This window comes from Mobula hypostoma, chromosome 7, assembly GCF_963921235.1.
Source record: "Mobula hypostoma chromosome 7, sMobHyp1.1, whole genome shotgun sequence".
In the NCBI taxonomy this organism is placed as follows: Eukaryota; Metazoa; Chordata; class Chondrichthyes; order Myliobatiformes; family Myliobatidae; genus Mobula; species Mobula hypostoma.
Genome location: NC_086103.1, coordinates 96,208,124 through 96,222,553, shown reverse-complemented (window position 1 = coordinate 96,222,553; position 14,430 = coordinate 96,208,124). Strand labels below are relative to the sequence as shown.

At 52.3% G+C, this 14,430-nt stretch overlaps 1 protein-coding gene across 5 annotated transcripts in view; it reads left to right on the top strand.

Moving 5' to 3' along the window:
• The window catches only part of myo16 (myosin XVI), a 675,445-nt gene that overhangs the window by 606,038 nt on the left and 54,977 nt on the right, over positions 1 to 14,430 (top strand). The gene's annotated exons all lie outside the window — the stretch shown is intronic.

Sequence of the window (14,430 nt, the reverse complement as noted above, 5' to 3'; positions counted from 1 at the left end):
TGGAGTGTAGGAACTCGGGTGATAGGGAGATTGGAGTGTCAGAACTGGGGTGCAGGGAGATTGGATTTTGGGAACTGGGGTCACATGGAGATTGAACTGTGGGTACTGGGGTCACAAGGAGATTACAGTGTAGGAACTGGGGTGATAGGGATATAGGAATCTGAGATTCGGGGTCACAGAGATTAGAGAGTAGGAACTGGGGTCACAGGGTGAACGGAGTTTGGGTACTGGGGTCACAGGGGGTTTGGAGTGCAGGAACTGGAATGATAAGGAGATTGCAGCCGGGAAACTTTTGTCACAGGGAGAATGGATTGTTGGAACTGGGGTCATAGGGAGATTGGAGTGCAGCATCTGGGGTCACAGGGAGATTAGAGAGTGGGAACTAGGGTCACAAGGAGATTGGAGAGTGGGAACTGGGGTGATAGGGAGATTGAAGTATGGGAACTTTGGTCACAGGCAGATTGGAGTGTAGGAACTGGGGTCACAGGGAGATTGATGTCTTAGAACTGAGGTGTTAGGGAGATTGGAATGTGGCAACTGGGGTGATGGAGAGATTGGGGTGTGGGTACTGGGGTGTCAGGGAGATTGGATTGTGGGAACTGGGGTCACAGGGAGATTGGAGTGTGAGAACCGGGGTCACAGGGAGATTAGAGTGTGGGTACTGGGGTCACAAGGAGATTGGAGTGTAGGAACCGGGGTGATACGGAAATTGGTGTCTGGGGTCATAGGTCACAGGGAGATCGGAGTGTAGGACATGAGGTCACAGGGAGATTAGAGAATGGGAATAGGGGTCACAGGGAGATTGAAGAGTAGGAACTGGGGTCACAGGTCGACTGGAGTGTAGCATCCGGGGTCACAGGGAGAATGCAGTGTTGGAACTGGGGTCACAGGGAGATTTCAGTGTGGGAACTGGGGTCACAGGGAGATTGGAGTGTTGGTACTGGGGTCACAGGCAGATTGGAGTGTGAGAACTGGATTGATAGGGAGATTGGAGTGTGAGAACTGGGGTGATGGAGAGATTGGTGTGTGGGAACTGTGGTGTCAGGGAGATTGGATTGTGGGAACTGGGGTCACTGGGAGATTGGATTGCTGGTACTGGGGTCACAGGGAGATTGGAGTGTTGGTACTGGGGTCACAGGGAGATTGGAGTGTGAGAACTGGGTTGATAGGGAAATTGGAGTGTAGGAACTGGGGTCACAGGGAGATTGGAGTGTGGGTACTGGGGTCACAAGTAGAAGGGAGTGATGGAACTGGGGTTACAGGGATACTAGAATGTAGGAACTGGGGTCACAGGGAAAATTGAGTGTTGGAACTGGGATCACAGGGAGTTTGGAGTCTGGGAACTGGGGTCACAGGGAGATTGGAGTGTAGGAACTGGGGTCACAAGGAGATTGGAGTGTGGGAACTAGGGTCATAGGGGGAATGCACTGTTGGAACTGAGGTCACAGAGAGATTGGAGTGTAGGAACTGGGGTGATAGGGAGATTGGAGTGATGGAACTGGGATTACAGGGATACTAGAATGTAGGAACTGGGGTCACAGGGAGTTTGGTGTGTGGGAACTGGGGTCACAGGGAGTTTGGAGTGTGGGAACTGGGGTCACAGGGAGATTGGAGTGTGGGTACTGGGGTCACAAGGAGATTACAGTGTAGGAGCTGGGGTGATAGGGATATAGGAATCTGAGATCCGGGGTCACAGAGATTAGAGAGTAGGAACTGGGGTCACAGGGAGAACGGAGTTTGGGTACTGGGGTCACAGGGAGTTTGGAGTGCAGGAACTGGAATGATAAGGAGATTGCAGCCTGGGAACTTTTGTCACAGGGAGAATGGATTATTGGAACTGTGGTCATAGGGAGATTGGAGTGCAGCAACTGGGGTCACAGGGAGATTAGAGAGTGGGAACTAGGGACATGGGGGAATGGAGAGTAGGAACTGAGGTCACAGAGAGTTTGGAGTGTAGGAACTGGGATGATAGGGAGATTGGAGTCTGAGATCGGGGTTCACGGAGATCGGAGTGTAGGAACTGGGGTCAAAGGGAGATTGGAGAGTGGGTACTGGGGTCACAAGGAGATTGCAGTGCAGGAACTGGGGTGATAGGGAGACTGACGTCTGGGAACTGGAGTCTCAGGGAGACTGGAGTGTGGGAATTGGGGCCACAGTGAGTTTGGAGTGTGGGACTGGGGTCACAGGGAGTTTGGAGTGTGGCAACTGTGGTCACGGAGATTGGAGAGTGGGAACTAGGATCATAGGGGGATTGGGGAGTAGGAACTGAGGTCACAGAGAGATTGGAGTGTAGGAACTCGGGTGATAGGGAGATTGGAGTGTCAGAACTGGGGTGCAGGGAGATTGGATTTTGGGAACTGGGGTCACATGGAGATTGAACTGTGGGTACTGGGGTCACAAGGAGATTACAGTGTAGGAACTGGGGTGATAGGGATATAGGAATCTGAGATTCGGGGTCACAGAGATTAGAGAGTAGGAACTGGGGTCACAGGGAGAACGGAGTTTGGGTACTGGGGTCACAGGGGGTTTGGAGTGCAGGAACTGGAATGATAAGGAGATTGCAGCCGGGAAACTTTTGTCACAGGGAGAATGGATTGTTGGAACTGGGGTCATAGGGAGATTGGAGTGCAGCATCTGGGGTCACAGGGAGATTAGAGAGTGGGAACTAGGGTCACAAGGAGATTGGAGAGTGGGAACTGGGGTGATAGGGAGATTGAAGTATGGGAACTTTGGTCACAGGCAGATTGGAGTGTAGGAACTGGGGTCACAGGGAGATTGATGTCTTAGAACTGAGGTGTTAGGGAGATTGGAATGTGGCAACTGGGGTGATGGAGAGATTGGGGTGTGGGTACTGGGGTGTCAGGGAGATTGGATTGTGGGAACTGGGGTCACAGGGAGATTGGAGTGTGAGAACTGGGGTCACAGGGAGATTAGAGTGTGGGTACTGGGGTCACAAGGAGATTGGAGTGTAGGAACCGGGGTGATACGGAAATTGGTGTCTGGGGTCATAGGTCACAGGGAGATCGGAGTGTAGGACATGAGGTCACAGGGAGATTAGAGAATGGGAATAGGGGTCACAGGGAGATTGAAGAGTAGGAACTGGGGTCACAGGTCGACTGGAGTGTAGCATCCGGGGTCACAGGGAGAATGCAGTGTTGGAACTGGGGTCACAGGGAGATTTCAGTGTGGGAACTGGGGTCACAGGGAGATTGGAGTGTTGGTACTGGGGTCACAGGCAGATTGGAGTGTGAGAACTGGATTGATAGGGAGATTGGAGTGTGAGAACTGGGGTGATGGAGAAACATAGAAACATAGAAAATAGGTGCAGGAGTAGGCCATTCGGCCCTTCGAGCCTGCACCGCCATTTATTATGATCATGGCTGATCATCCAACTCAGAACCCAGCCTTCCCTCCATACCCCCTGACCCCTGTAGCCACAAGGGCCATATCTAACTTCCTTTTAAACATAGCTAATGAACTGGCCTCAACAGTTTGCTGTGGCAGAGAATTCCACAGATTCACCACTCTCTGTGTGAAGAAGTTTTTCCTAACCTCGGTCCTAAAAGGCTTCCCCTCTATCCTCAAACTGTGACCCCTCGTTCTAGACCTCCCCAACATCGGGAACAATCTTCCTGCATCTAGCCTGTCCAATCCCTTTAGGATCTTATACGTTTCAATCAGATCCCCCCTCAATCTTCTAAATTCCAACGAGTACAAGCCCAGTTCATCCAGTCTTTCTTCATATGAAAGACCTGCCATCCCAGGAATCAATCTGGTGAACCTTCTTTGTACTCCCTCTATGGCAAAGATGTCTTTCCTCAGATTAGGGGACCAAAACTGCACACAATACTCCAGGTGTGGTCTCACCAAGGCCTTGTACAACTGCAGTAGTACCTCCCTGCTCCTGTACTCGAATCCTCTCGCTATAAATGCCAGCATACCGTTCGCCTTTTTCACCGCCTGCTGTACCTGCATGCCCACTTTCAATGACTGGTGTATAATGACACCCAGGTCTCGTTGCACCTCCCCTTTTCCTAATCGGCCACCATTCAGATAATAATCTGTTTTCCTATTTTTGCCACCAAAGTGGATAACTTCACATTTATCCACATTAAATTGCATCTGCCATGAGTTTGCCCACTCACCCAACCTATCCAAGATTGGTGTGTGGGAACTGTGGTGTCAGGGAGATTGGATTGTGGGAACTGGGGTCACTGGGAGATTGGATTGCTGGTACTGGGGTCACAGGGAGATTGGAGTGTTGGTACTGGGGTCACAGGGAGATTGGAGTGTGAGAACTGGGTTGATAGGGAAATTGGAGTGTAGGAACTGGGGTCACAGGGAGATTGGAGTGTGGGTACTGGGGTCACAAGTAGAAGGGAGTGATGGAACTGGGGTTACAGGGATACTAGAATGTAGGAACTGGGGTCACAGGGAAAATTGAGTGTTGGAACTGGGATCACAGGGAGTTTGGAGTCTGGGAACTGGGGTCACAGGGAGATTGGAGTGTAGGAACTGGGGTCACAAGGAGATTGGAGTGTGGGAACTAGGGTCATAGGGGGAATGCACTGTTGGAACTGAGGTCACAGAGAGATTGGAGTGTAGGAACTGGGGTGATAGGGAGATTGGAGTGATGGAACTGGGATTACAGGGATACTAGAATGTAGGAACTGGGGTCACAGGGAGTTTGGTGTGTGGGAACTGGGGTCACAGGGAGTTTGGAGTGTGGGAACTGGGGTCACAGGGAGATTGGAGTGTGGGTACTGGGGTCACAAGGAGATTACAGTGTAGGAGCTGGGGTGATAGGGATATAGGAATCTGAGATCCGGGGTCACAGAGATTAGAGAGTAGGAACTGGGGTCACAGGGAGAACGGAGTTTGGGTACTGGGGTCACAGGGAGTTTGGAGTGCAGGAACTGGAATGATAAGGAGATTGCAGCCTGGGAACTTTTGTCACAGGGAGAATGGATTATTGGAACTGTGGTCATAGGGAGATTGGAGTGCAGCAACTGGGGTCACAGGGAGATTAGAGAGTGGGAACTAGGGACATGGGGGAATGGAGAGTAGGAACTGAGGTCACAGAGAGTTTGGAGTGTAGGAACTGGGATGATAGGGAGATTGGAGTCTGAGATCGGGGTTCACGGAGATCGGAGTGTAGGAACTGGGGTCAAAGGGAGATTGGAGAGTGGGTACTGGGGTCACAAGGAGATTGCAGTGCAGGAACTGGGGTGATAGGGAGACTGACGTCTGGGAACTGGAGTCTCAGGGAGACTGGAGTGTGGGAATTGGGGCCACAGTGAGTTTGGAGTGTGGGACTGGGGTCACAGGGAGTTTGGAGTGTGGCAACTGTGGTCACGGAGATTGGAGAGTGGGAACTAGGATCATAGGGGGATTGGGGAGTAGGAACTGAGGTCACAGAGAGATTGGAGTGTAGGAACTGGGGTGATAGGGAGATTGGAGTGTCAGAACTGGGGTGCAGGGAGATTGGATTTTGGGAACTGGGGTCACAGGGAGATTGAACTGTGGGTACTGGGGTCACAAGGAGATTACAGTGTAGGAACTGGGGTGATAGGGATATAGGAATCTGAGATTCGGGGTCACAGAGATTAGAGAGTAGGAACTGGGGTCACAGGGAGAACGGAGTTTGGGTACTGGGGTCACAGGGGGTTTGGAGTGCAGGAACTGGAATGATAAGGAGATTGCAGCCGGGAAACTTTTGTCACAGGGAGAATGGATTGTTGGAACTGGGGTCATAGGGAGATTGGAGTGCAGCATCTGGGGTCACAGGGAGATTAGAGAGTGGGAACTAGGGTCACAAGGAGATTGGAGAGTGGGAACTGGGGTGATAGGGAGATTGAAGTATGGGAACTTTGGTCACAGGCAGATTGGAGTGTAGGAACTGGGGTCACAGGGAGATTGATGTCTTAGAACTGAGGTGTTAGGGAGATTGGAATGTGGCAACTGGGGTGATGGAGAGATTGGGGTGTGGGTACTGGGGTGTCAGGGAGATTGGATTGTGGGAACTGGGGTCACAGGGAGATTGGAGTGTGAGAACTGGGGTCACAGGGAGATTAGAGTGTGGGTACTGGGGTCACAAGGAGATTGGAGTGTAGGAACCGGGGTGATACGGAAATTGGTGTCTGGGGTCATAGGTCACAGGGAGATCGGAGTGTAGGACATGAGGTCACAGGGAGATTAGAGAATGGGAATAGGGGTCACAGGGAGATTGAAGAGTAGGAACTGGGGTCACAGGTCGACTGGAGTGTAGCATCCGGGGTCACAGGGAGAATGCAGTGTTGGAACTGGGGTCACAGGGAGATTTCAGTGTGGGAACTGGGGTCACAGGGAGATTGGAGTGTTGGTACTGGGGTCACAGGCAGATTGGAGTGTGAGAACTGGATTGATAGGGAGATTGGAGTGTGAGAACTGGGGTGATGGAGAGATTGGTGTGTGGGAACTGTGGTGTCAGGGAGATTGGATTGTGGGAACTGGGGTCACTGGGAGATTGGATTGCTGGTACTGGGGTCACAGGGAGATTGGAGTGTTGGTACTGGGGTCACAGGGAGATTGGAGTGTGAGAACTGGGTTGATAGGGAAATTGGAGTGTAGGAACTGGGGTCACAGGGAGATTGGAGTGTGGGTACTGGGGTCACAAGTAGAAGGGAGTGATGGAACTGGGGTTACAGGGATACTAGAATGTAGGAACTGGGGTCACAGGGAAAATTGAGTGTTGGAACTGGGATCACAGGGAGTTTGGAGTCTGGGAACTGGGGTCACAGGGAGATTGGAGTGTAGGAACTGGGGTCACAAGGAGATTGGAGTGTGGGAACTAGGGTCATAGGGGGAATGCACTGTTGGAACTGAGGTCACAGAGAGATTGGAGTGTAGGAACTGGGGTGATAGGGAGATTGGAGTGATGGAACTGGGATTACAGGGATACTAGAATGTAGGAACTGGGGTCACAGGGAGTTTGGTGTGTGGGAACTGGGGTCACAGGGAGTTTGGAGTGTGGGAACTGGGGTCACAGGGAGATTGGAGTGTGGGTACTGGGGTCACAAGGAGATTACAGTGTAGGAGCTGGGGTGATAGGGATATAGGAATCTGAGATCCGGGGTCACAGAGATTAGAGAGTAGGAACTGGGGTCACAGGGAGAACGGAGTTTGGGTACTGGGGTCACAGGGAGTTTGGAGTGCAGGAACTGGAATGATAAGGAGATTGCAGCCTGGGAACTTTTGTCACAGGGAGAATGGATTATTGGAACTGTGGTCATAGGGAGATTGGAGTGCAGCAACTGGGGTCACAGGGAGATTAGAGAGTGGGAACTAGGGACATGGGGGAATGGAGAGTAGGAACTGAGGTCACAGAGAGTTTGGAGTGTAGGAACTGGGATGATAGGGAGATTGGAGTCTGAGATCGGGGTTCACGGAGATCGGAGTGTAGGAACTGGGGTCAAAGGGAGATTGGAGAGTGGGTACTGGGGTCACAAGGAGATTGCAGTGCAGGAACTGGGGTGATAGGGAGACTGACGTCTGGGAACTGGAGTCTCAGGGAGACTGGAGTGTGGGAATTGGGGCCACAGTGAGTTTGGAGTGTGGGACTGGGGTCACAGGGAGTTTGGAGTGTGGCAACTGTGGTCACGGAGATTGGAGAGTGGGAACTAGGATCATAGGGGGATTGGGGAGTAGGAACTGAGGTCACAGAGAGATTGGAGTGTAGGAACTGGGGTGATAGGGAGATTGGAGTGTCAGAACTGGGGTGCAGGGAGATTGGATTTTGGGAACTGGGGTCACAGGGAGATTGAACTGTGGGTACTGGGGTCACAAGGAGATTACAGTGTAGGAACTGGGGTGATAGGGATATAGGAATCTGAGATTCGGGGTCACAGAGATTAGAGAGTAGGAACTGGGGTCACAGGGAGAACGGAGTTTGGGTACTGGGGTCACAGGGGGTTTGGAGTGCAGGAACTGGAATGATAAGGAGATTGCAGCCGGGAAACTTTTGTCACAGGGAGAATGGATTGTTGGAACTGGGGTCATAGGGAGATTGGAGTGCAGCATCTGGGGTCACAGGGAGATTAGAGAGTGGGAACTAGGGTCACAAGGAGATTGGAGAGTGGGAACTGGGGTGATAGGGAGATTGAAGTATGGGAACTTTGGTCACAGGCAGATTGGAGTGTAGGAACTGGGGTCACAGGGAGATTGATGTCTTAGAACTGAGGTGTTAGGGAGATTGGAATGTGGCAACTGGGGTGATGGAGAGATTGGGGTGTGGGTACTGGGGTGTCAGGGAGATTGGATTGTGGGAACTGGGGTCACAGGGAGATTGGAGTGTGAGAACTGGGGTCACAGGGAGATTAGAGTGTGGGTACTGGGGTCACAAGGAGATTGGAGTGTAGGAACCGGGGTGATACGGAAATTGGTGTCTGGGGTCATAGGTCACAGGGAGATCGGAGTGTAGGACATGAGGTCACAGGGAGATTAGAGAATGGGAATAGGGGTCACAGGGAGATTGAAGAGTAGGAACTGGGGTCACAGGTCGACTGGAGTGTAGCATCCGGGGTCACAGGGAGAATGCAGTGTTGGAACTGGGGTCACAGGGAGATTTCAGTGTGGGAACTGGGGTCACAGGGAGATTGGAGTGTTGGTACTGGGGTCACAGGCAGATTGGAGTGTGAGAACTGGATTGATAGGGAGATTGGAGTGTGAGAACTGGGGTGATGGAGAGATTGGTGTGTGGGAACTGTGGTGTCAGGGAGATTGGATTGTGGGAACTGGGGTCACTGGGAGATTGGATTGTTGGTACTGGGGTCACAGGGAGATTGGAGTGTGAGAACTGGGTTGATAGGGAAATTGGAGTGTAGGAACTGGGGTCACAGGGAGATTGGAGTGTGGGTACTGGGGTCACAGGGAGAATTGAGTGTTGGAACTGGGGTCACAGGGAGTTTGGAGTCTGGGAACTGGGGTCACAGGGAGATTGGAGTGTAGGAACTGGGGTCACAGGGAGATTGGAGTGTGGGAACTAGGGTCATAGGGGGAATGCAGTGTTGGAACTGAGGTCACAGAGAGATTGGAGTGTAGGAACTGGGGTGATAGGGAGATTGGAGTGATGGAACTGGGATTACAGGGATACTAGAATGTAGGAACTGGGGTCACAGAGAGTTTGGAGTGTGGGAACTGGGGTCACAGGGAGTTTGGAGTGTGGGAACTGGGGTCACAGGGAGATTGGAGTGTGGGTACTGGGGTCACAAGGAGATTACAGTGTAGGAACTGGGGTCACAGTGAGTTTGGAGTGTGGGAACTGGGGTCATAGGGAGATTGGAGTGTGGGAACTGGGGTCACAGGGAGATTAGAGAGTGGGAACTAGGGTCATAGGGGGAATGGAGAGTAGGAACTGAGGTCACAGAGAGATTGTACTGTAGGAACTGGGATGATAGGGAGATTGGAGTCTGAGATCGGGGGTCACAGAGATCGGAGTGTAGGAACTGGGGTCAAATGGAGATTGGAGAGTGGGTACTGGGGTCACAAGGAGATTGCAGTGCAGGAACTGGGGTGATAGGGAGACTGACGTCTGGGAACTGGAGTCTCAGGGAGACTGGAGTGTGGGAATTGGGGCCGCAGTGAGTTTGGAGTGTGGGACTGGGGTCACAGGGAGATTGGTGTGTGGCAACTGTGGTCACGGAGATTGGAAAGTGGGAACTAGGGTCATAGCGGGATTGGGGAGTAGGAACTGAGGTCACAGAGAGATTGGCGTGTAGGAACTGGGGTGATAGGGAGATTGGAGTGTCAGAACTGGGGTGCAGGGAGATTGGATTTTGGGAACTGGGGTCACAGGGAGATTGGAGTGTGAGAACTGAGGTCAAAGACAGATTGGAGTGATGGAACTGGGGTTACAGGGATACTAGAATGTAGGAACTGGGGTCACAGGGAGCTTGGAGTGTGGGAACTGGGGTCACAGGGAGTTTGGAGTGTGGGAACTGGGGTCACAAGGAGATTAGAGTGTAGGAACTGGGGTGATAGGGATATAGGAATCTGAGATCAGGGGTCACAGAGATTAGATAGTAGGAACTGGGGTCACAGGGAGAACAGAGTTTGGGTACTGGGGTCACAGGGAGTTTGGAGTGCAGGAACTGGAAGGATAGGGAGATTGCAGTCTGGAAACTTTTGTCACAGAGAGAATGGATTGTTGGAACTGGGGTCACAGAAAGATTGGAGAGTGGGAACTAGGGTCATAGGGGGAATGGAGAGTAGGAACTGAGGTCACAGAGAGATTGGAGTGTAGGAACTGGGGTGATAGGGAGATTGGAGTGTGAGAACTGGGGTGAAAGGGAGATTGGTGTGTAGAAAGTGGGGTGACAGGGAGATTGGAGTGTAGGAACTGGGGTCACAGGGAGATTGGAGTGTGGGTCCAGGGGTCACAAGGAGATTAGTGTGTAGGAAGTGGGGTGATAAGGAGATTGGAGTCTGAGATCGGGGTCACGGAGACTGGAGTGTAGGAACTGGAGTCAAAGGGCGATTGGAGAGTGGGTACTGGGGTCACAAGGAGATTGCAGTGCAGGAACTGGGGTGATAGGGAGACTGGAGCCTCAGGGAGACTGGATTGTGGGAATTGGGGCCACAGTGAGTTTGGAGTGTGGGAACTGGGGTCACAGGGAGATTGGTGTGTGGCAACTGTGGTCACAGGGAGATTGGAGTGTAGCAACTGTGGTCACAGGGAGATTGGAGAGTGGGAACTAGGGTCATAGGGGGATTGGAGAGTGGGAACTGAGGTCACAGAGAGATTGGATTGTAGGAACTGGGGTGATAGGGAGATTGGAGTGTGAGAACTGGGGTCACAGGGAGATTGGAGTGTGACAACTGGGGTCACAGGGAGATTGGACTGTGAGAACTGTGGTCACTGGGAGATTGGAGTGTAGGAACTGAGGTCACAGAGAGATTGGAGTGTGGGAACTAGGGTCACGGGGAGATTGGAGCATAGGAACAGGGGTAACAGGCAGATTGCAGTTTGAGAACTGAGGTCACAGGGGGATCGGCATTTGGGATCTGGGGTCACAGTGTGATTGCTGTGTAGGAACTGGGGTCACCGAGAGAGTAGATTGAGGGGACTTGGGTGAGTGGGAAGTTGGAGTGCGGGGGCTGGATCAAAGGGAGATTGTAGTCTGGGATCTCGGGTCACAAGGAGATTGGACTGTGGGTACTGGGGAAAAAAGGAGATTGGAGTGCACTAACCTGGATGACAGGGAGATTGGAGTTTTGGAACTGAGGTGACAGGGAGATTGGAGTGTGGGAACTGGTGTCACAGGGAGTTTGGAGTGTGGGAACTGGGGTCACAGGGAGATTGGAGAGTGGGAACTAGGGTCATAGGGGGAATGGAGAGTAGGAACTGAGGTCACAGAGAGATTGGAGTGCAGGAACTGGGGTGATAGGGAGATTGGAGTGTGAGAACTGGGGTGACAGGGAGATTGGTGTGTAGGAACTGGGGTCGCAGGGAGAATGTAGTTTGGGTACTGGGGTGACAGGCAGTTTGGAGTGCAGGAACTGGAATGATAGGGAGATTGCAGCCTGGGAACTTTTGTCACGGGGAGAATGGATTGTTAGAACTGGGGTCATAGGGAGATTGGAGTGTAGCAACTGGGGTCACAGGGAGATTGGAGGGTGGGAACTAGGGTCATAGGGGAAATGGAGAGTAGAACCTGAGGTCACAGAGAGATTGGAGTGTAGGAACTAGGGTGATAGGGAGATTGGAATGTGAGAACTGGGGTGACATGGAGATTGGTGTGTAGGAAGTGGGATGACAGGGAGATTGGTGTGTAGGAACTGGGGTCGCAGGGAGATTGGAGTGTGGAAGTGGGGTGATAGGGAGATTGGAGTCTGAGATCGGGGGACACAGAGATTGGAGTGTAGAAACTGGGGTCAAAAGGAGATTGGAGAGTGGATACTGGGGTCACATGGAGATTGCAGTGCAGGAACTGGGGTGATTGGGAGATTGGAGTGTGAGAAATGGGGTCACAGGGAGATTGAAGTGTGGGATCTGGGGTCACAGGGAGATTGGAGTGTGAGAACTGGGGTGTCAGCGAGATTGGATTGTGGGAACTGGGGTCACAGGGAGATTGGGGTGTAGGAACTGGGGTCACAGGGAGATTGGACTGTTGGAATTGGGGTCATAGGGAGATTTCACTGTGAGACCTGGGGTCACAGGGAGATTGGAGTGTAGCAACTGGGGTCACAGGGAGATTGGAGAGTGGGAACTGGGGTCATAGGGAGATTGGAGTATGGGAACTTTGGTCACAGGCAGATTGAAGTGTAGGAACTGGGGTCACAGGGAGATTGATGTGTTAGAACTGAGGTGATAGGGAGATTGGAATGTGGCAACTGGGGTGATGGAGAAATTGGGTTGTGGGTACTGGGGTGTCAGGGAGATTGGATTGTGGGAACTGGGGTCACAGGGAGAATGGAGTGTAAGAACTAGGGTGACAGGGAGATTTGAGTGTGGGAACTGGGGTCACAGGGAGTTTGGAGTGTGGGAACTGGGGTCACAGGGAGATTGGAGTGTGGGTACTGGGGTCACAAGGGGATTAGAGTGTAGGAACTGGGGTCACAGGGAGAATGGAGTTTGGGTACTGGGGTCACCGGGGGGGTTGGAGTGCAGGAACTGGAATGATAAGGAGATTGCAGCCTGGGAACTTTTGTCACAGGGAGATTGGAGGGTGGGAACTAGGGTCATAGGGGGAATGGAGAGTAGAACCTGAGGTCACAGAGAGATTGGATTGTAGGAACTGGGGTGATAGGGAGATTGGAGTGTGAGAACTGGGGTGACAGGGAGATTGGTGTGTAGGAAGTGGGGTGACGGAGATTGGTGTGTAGGAACTGGGGTCACAGGGAGATTGGAGTGTGGAAGTGGGGTGATAGGGAGATTGGAGTCTGAGATCGGGGGTCACGGAGATTGGAGTGTAGAAACTGGGGTCAAAGGAAGATTGGAGAGTGGATACTGGGGTCACATGGAGATTGCAGTGCAGGAACTGGGGTGAATGGGAGATTGGAGTGTGAGAACTGGGATCACAGGGAGATTGAAGTGTGGGATCTGGGGTCACAGGGAGATTGGAGTGTGAGAACTGGGATCACAGGGAGATTGAAGTGTGGGATCTGGGGTCACAGGGAGATTGGAGTGTGAGAACTGGGGTGTCAGGCAGATTGGATTGTGGGAACTGGGGTCACAGCAAGATTGGAGTGTAGGAAATGGGGTGATGCGGAGATTGGAGAGTGTGAACTGGGGTGACATGGAGATTGGGGTTTAGGAACGGGTCACAGGGAGATTGGACTGTTGGTACTGGGGTCACAGGGAGATTTCACTGTGAGACCTGGGGTCACAGGGAGATTGGAGTGTAGCAACTGGGGTCACAGGGAGATTGGAGAGTGGGAACTGGGGTCATAGGGAGATTGGAGTATGGGAACTTTGGTCACAGGCAGATTGAAGTGTAGGAACTGGGGTCACAGGGAGATTGATGTGTTAGAACTGAGGTGATAGGGAGATTGGAATGTGGCAACTGGGGTGATGGAGAAATTGGGTTGTGGGTACTGGGGTGTCAGGGAGATTGGATTGTGGGAACTGGGGTCACAGGGAGAATGGAGTGTAAGAACTAGGGTGACAGGGAGATTTGAGTGTGGGAACTGGGGTCACAGGGAGATTGGAGTGTGGGTACTGGGGTCACAAGGGGATTAGAGTGTAGGAACTGGGGTCACAGGGAGAATGGAGTTTGGGTACTGGGGTCACCGGGGGGGTTGGAGTGCAGGAACTGGAATGATAAGGAGATTGCAGCCTGGGAACTTTTGTCACAGGGAGATTGGAGGGTGGGAACTAGGGTCATAGGGGGAATGGAGAGTAGAACCTGAGGTCACAGAGAGATTGGAGTGTAGGAACTGGGGTGATAGGGAGATTGGAGTGTGAGAACTGGGGTGACAGGGAGATTGGTGTGTAGGAAGTGGGGTGACAGGGAGATTGGTGTGTAGGAACTGGGGTCACAGGGAGATTGGAGTGTGGAAGTGGGGTGATAGGGAGATTGGAGTCTGAGATCAGGGGTCACGGAGATTGGAGTGTAGATACTGGGGTCAAAGGGAGATTGGAGAGTGGATACTGGGGTCACATGGAGATTGCAGTGCGGGAACTGGGGTGAATGGGAGATTGGAGTGTGAGAACTGGGATCACAGGGAGATTGAAGTGTGGGATCTGGGGTCACAGGGAGATTGGAGTGTGAGAACTGGGATCACAGGGAGATTGAAGTGTGGGATCTGGGGTCAAAGGGAGATTGGAGTGTGAGAACTGGGGTGTCAGGGAGATTGGATTGTAGGAACTGGGGTCACAGCGAGATTGGAGTGTAGGAATTGGGGTGATGCGGAGATTAGAGAGTGTGAACTGGGGTGACATGGAGATTGGGG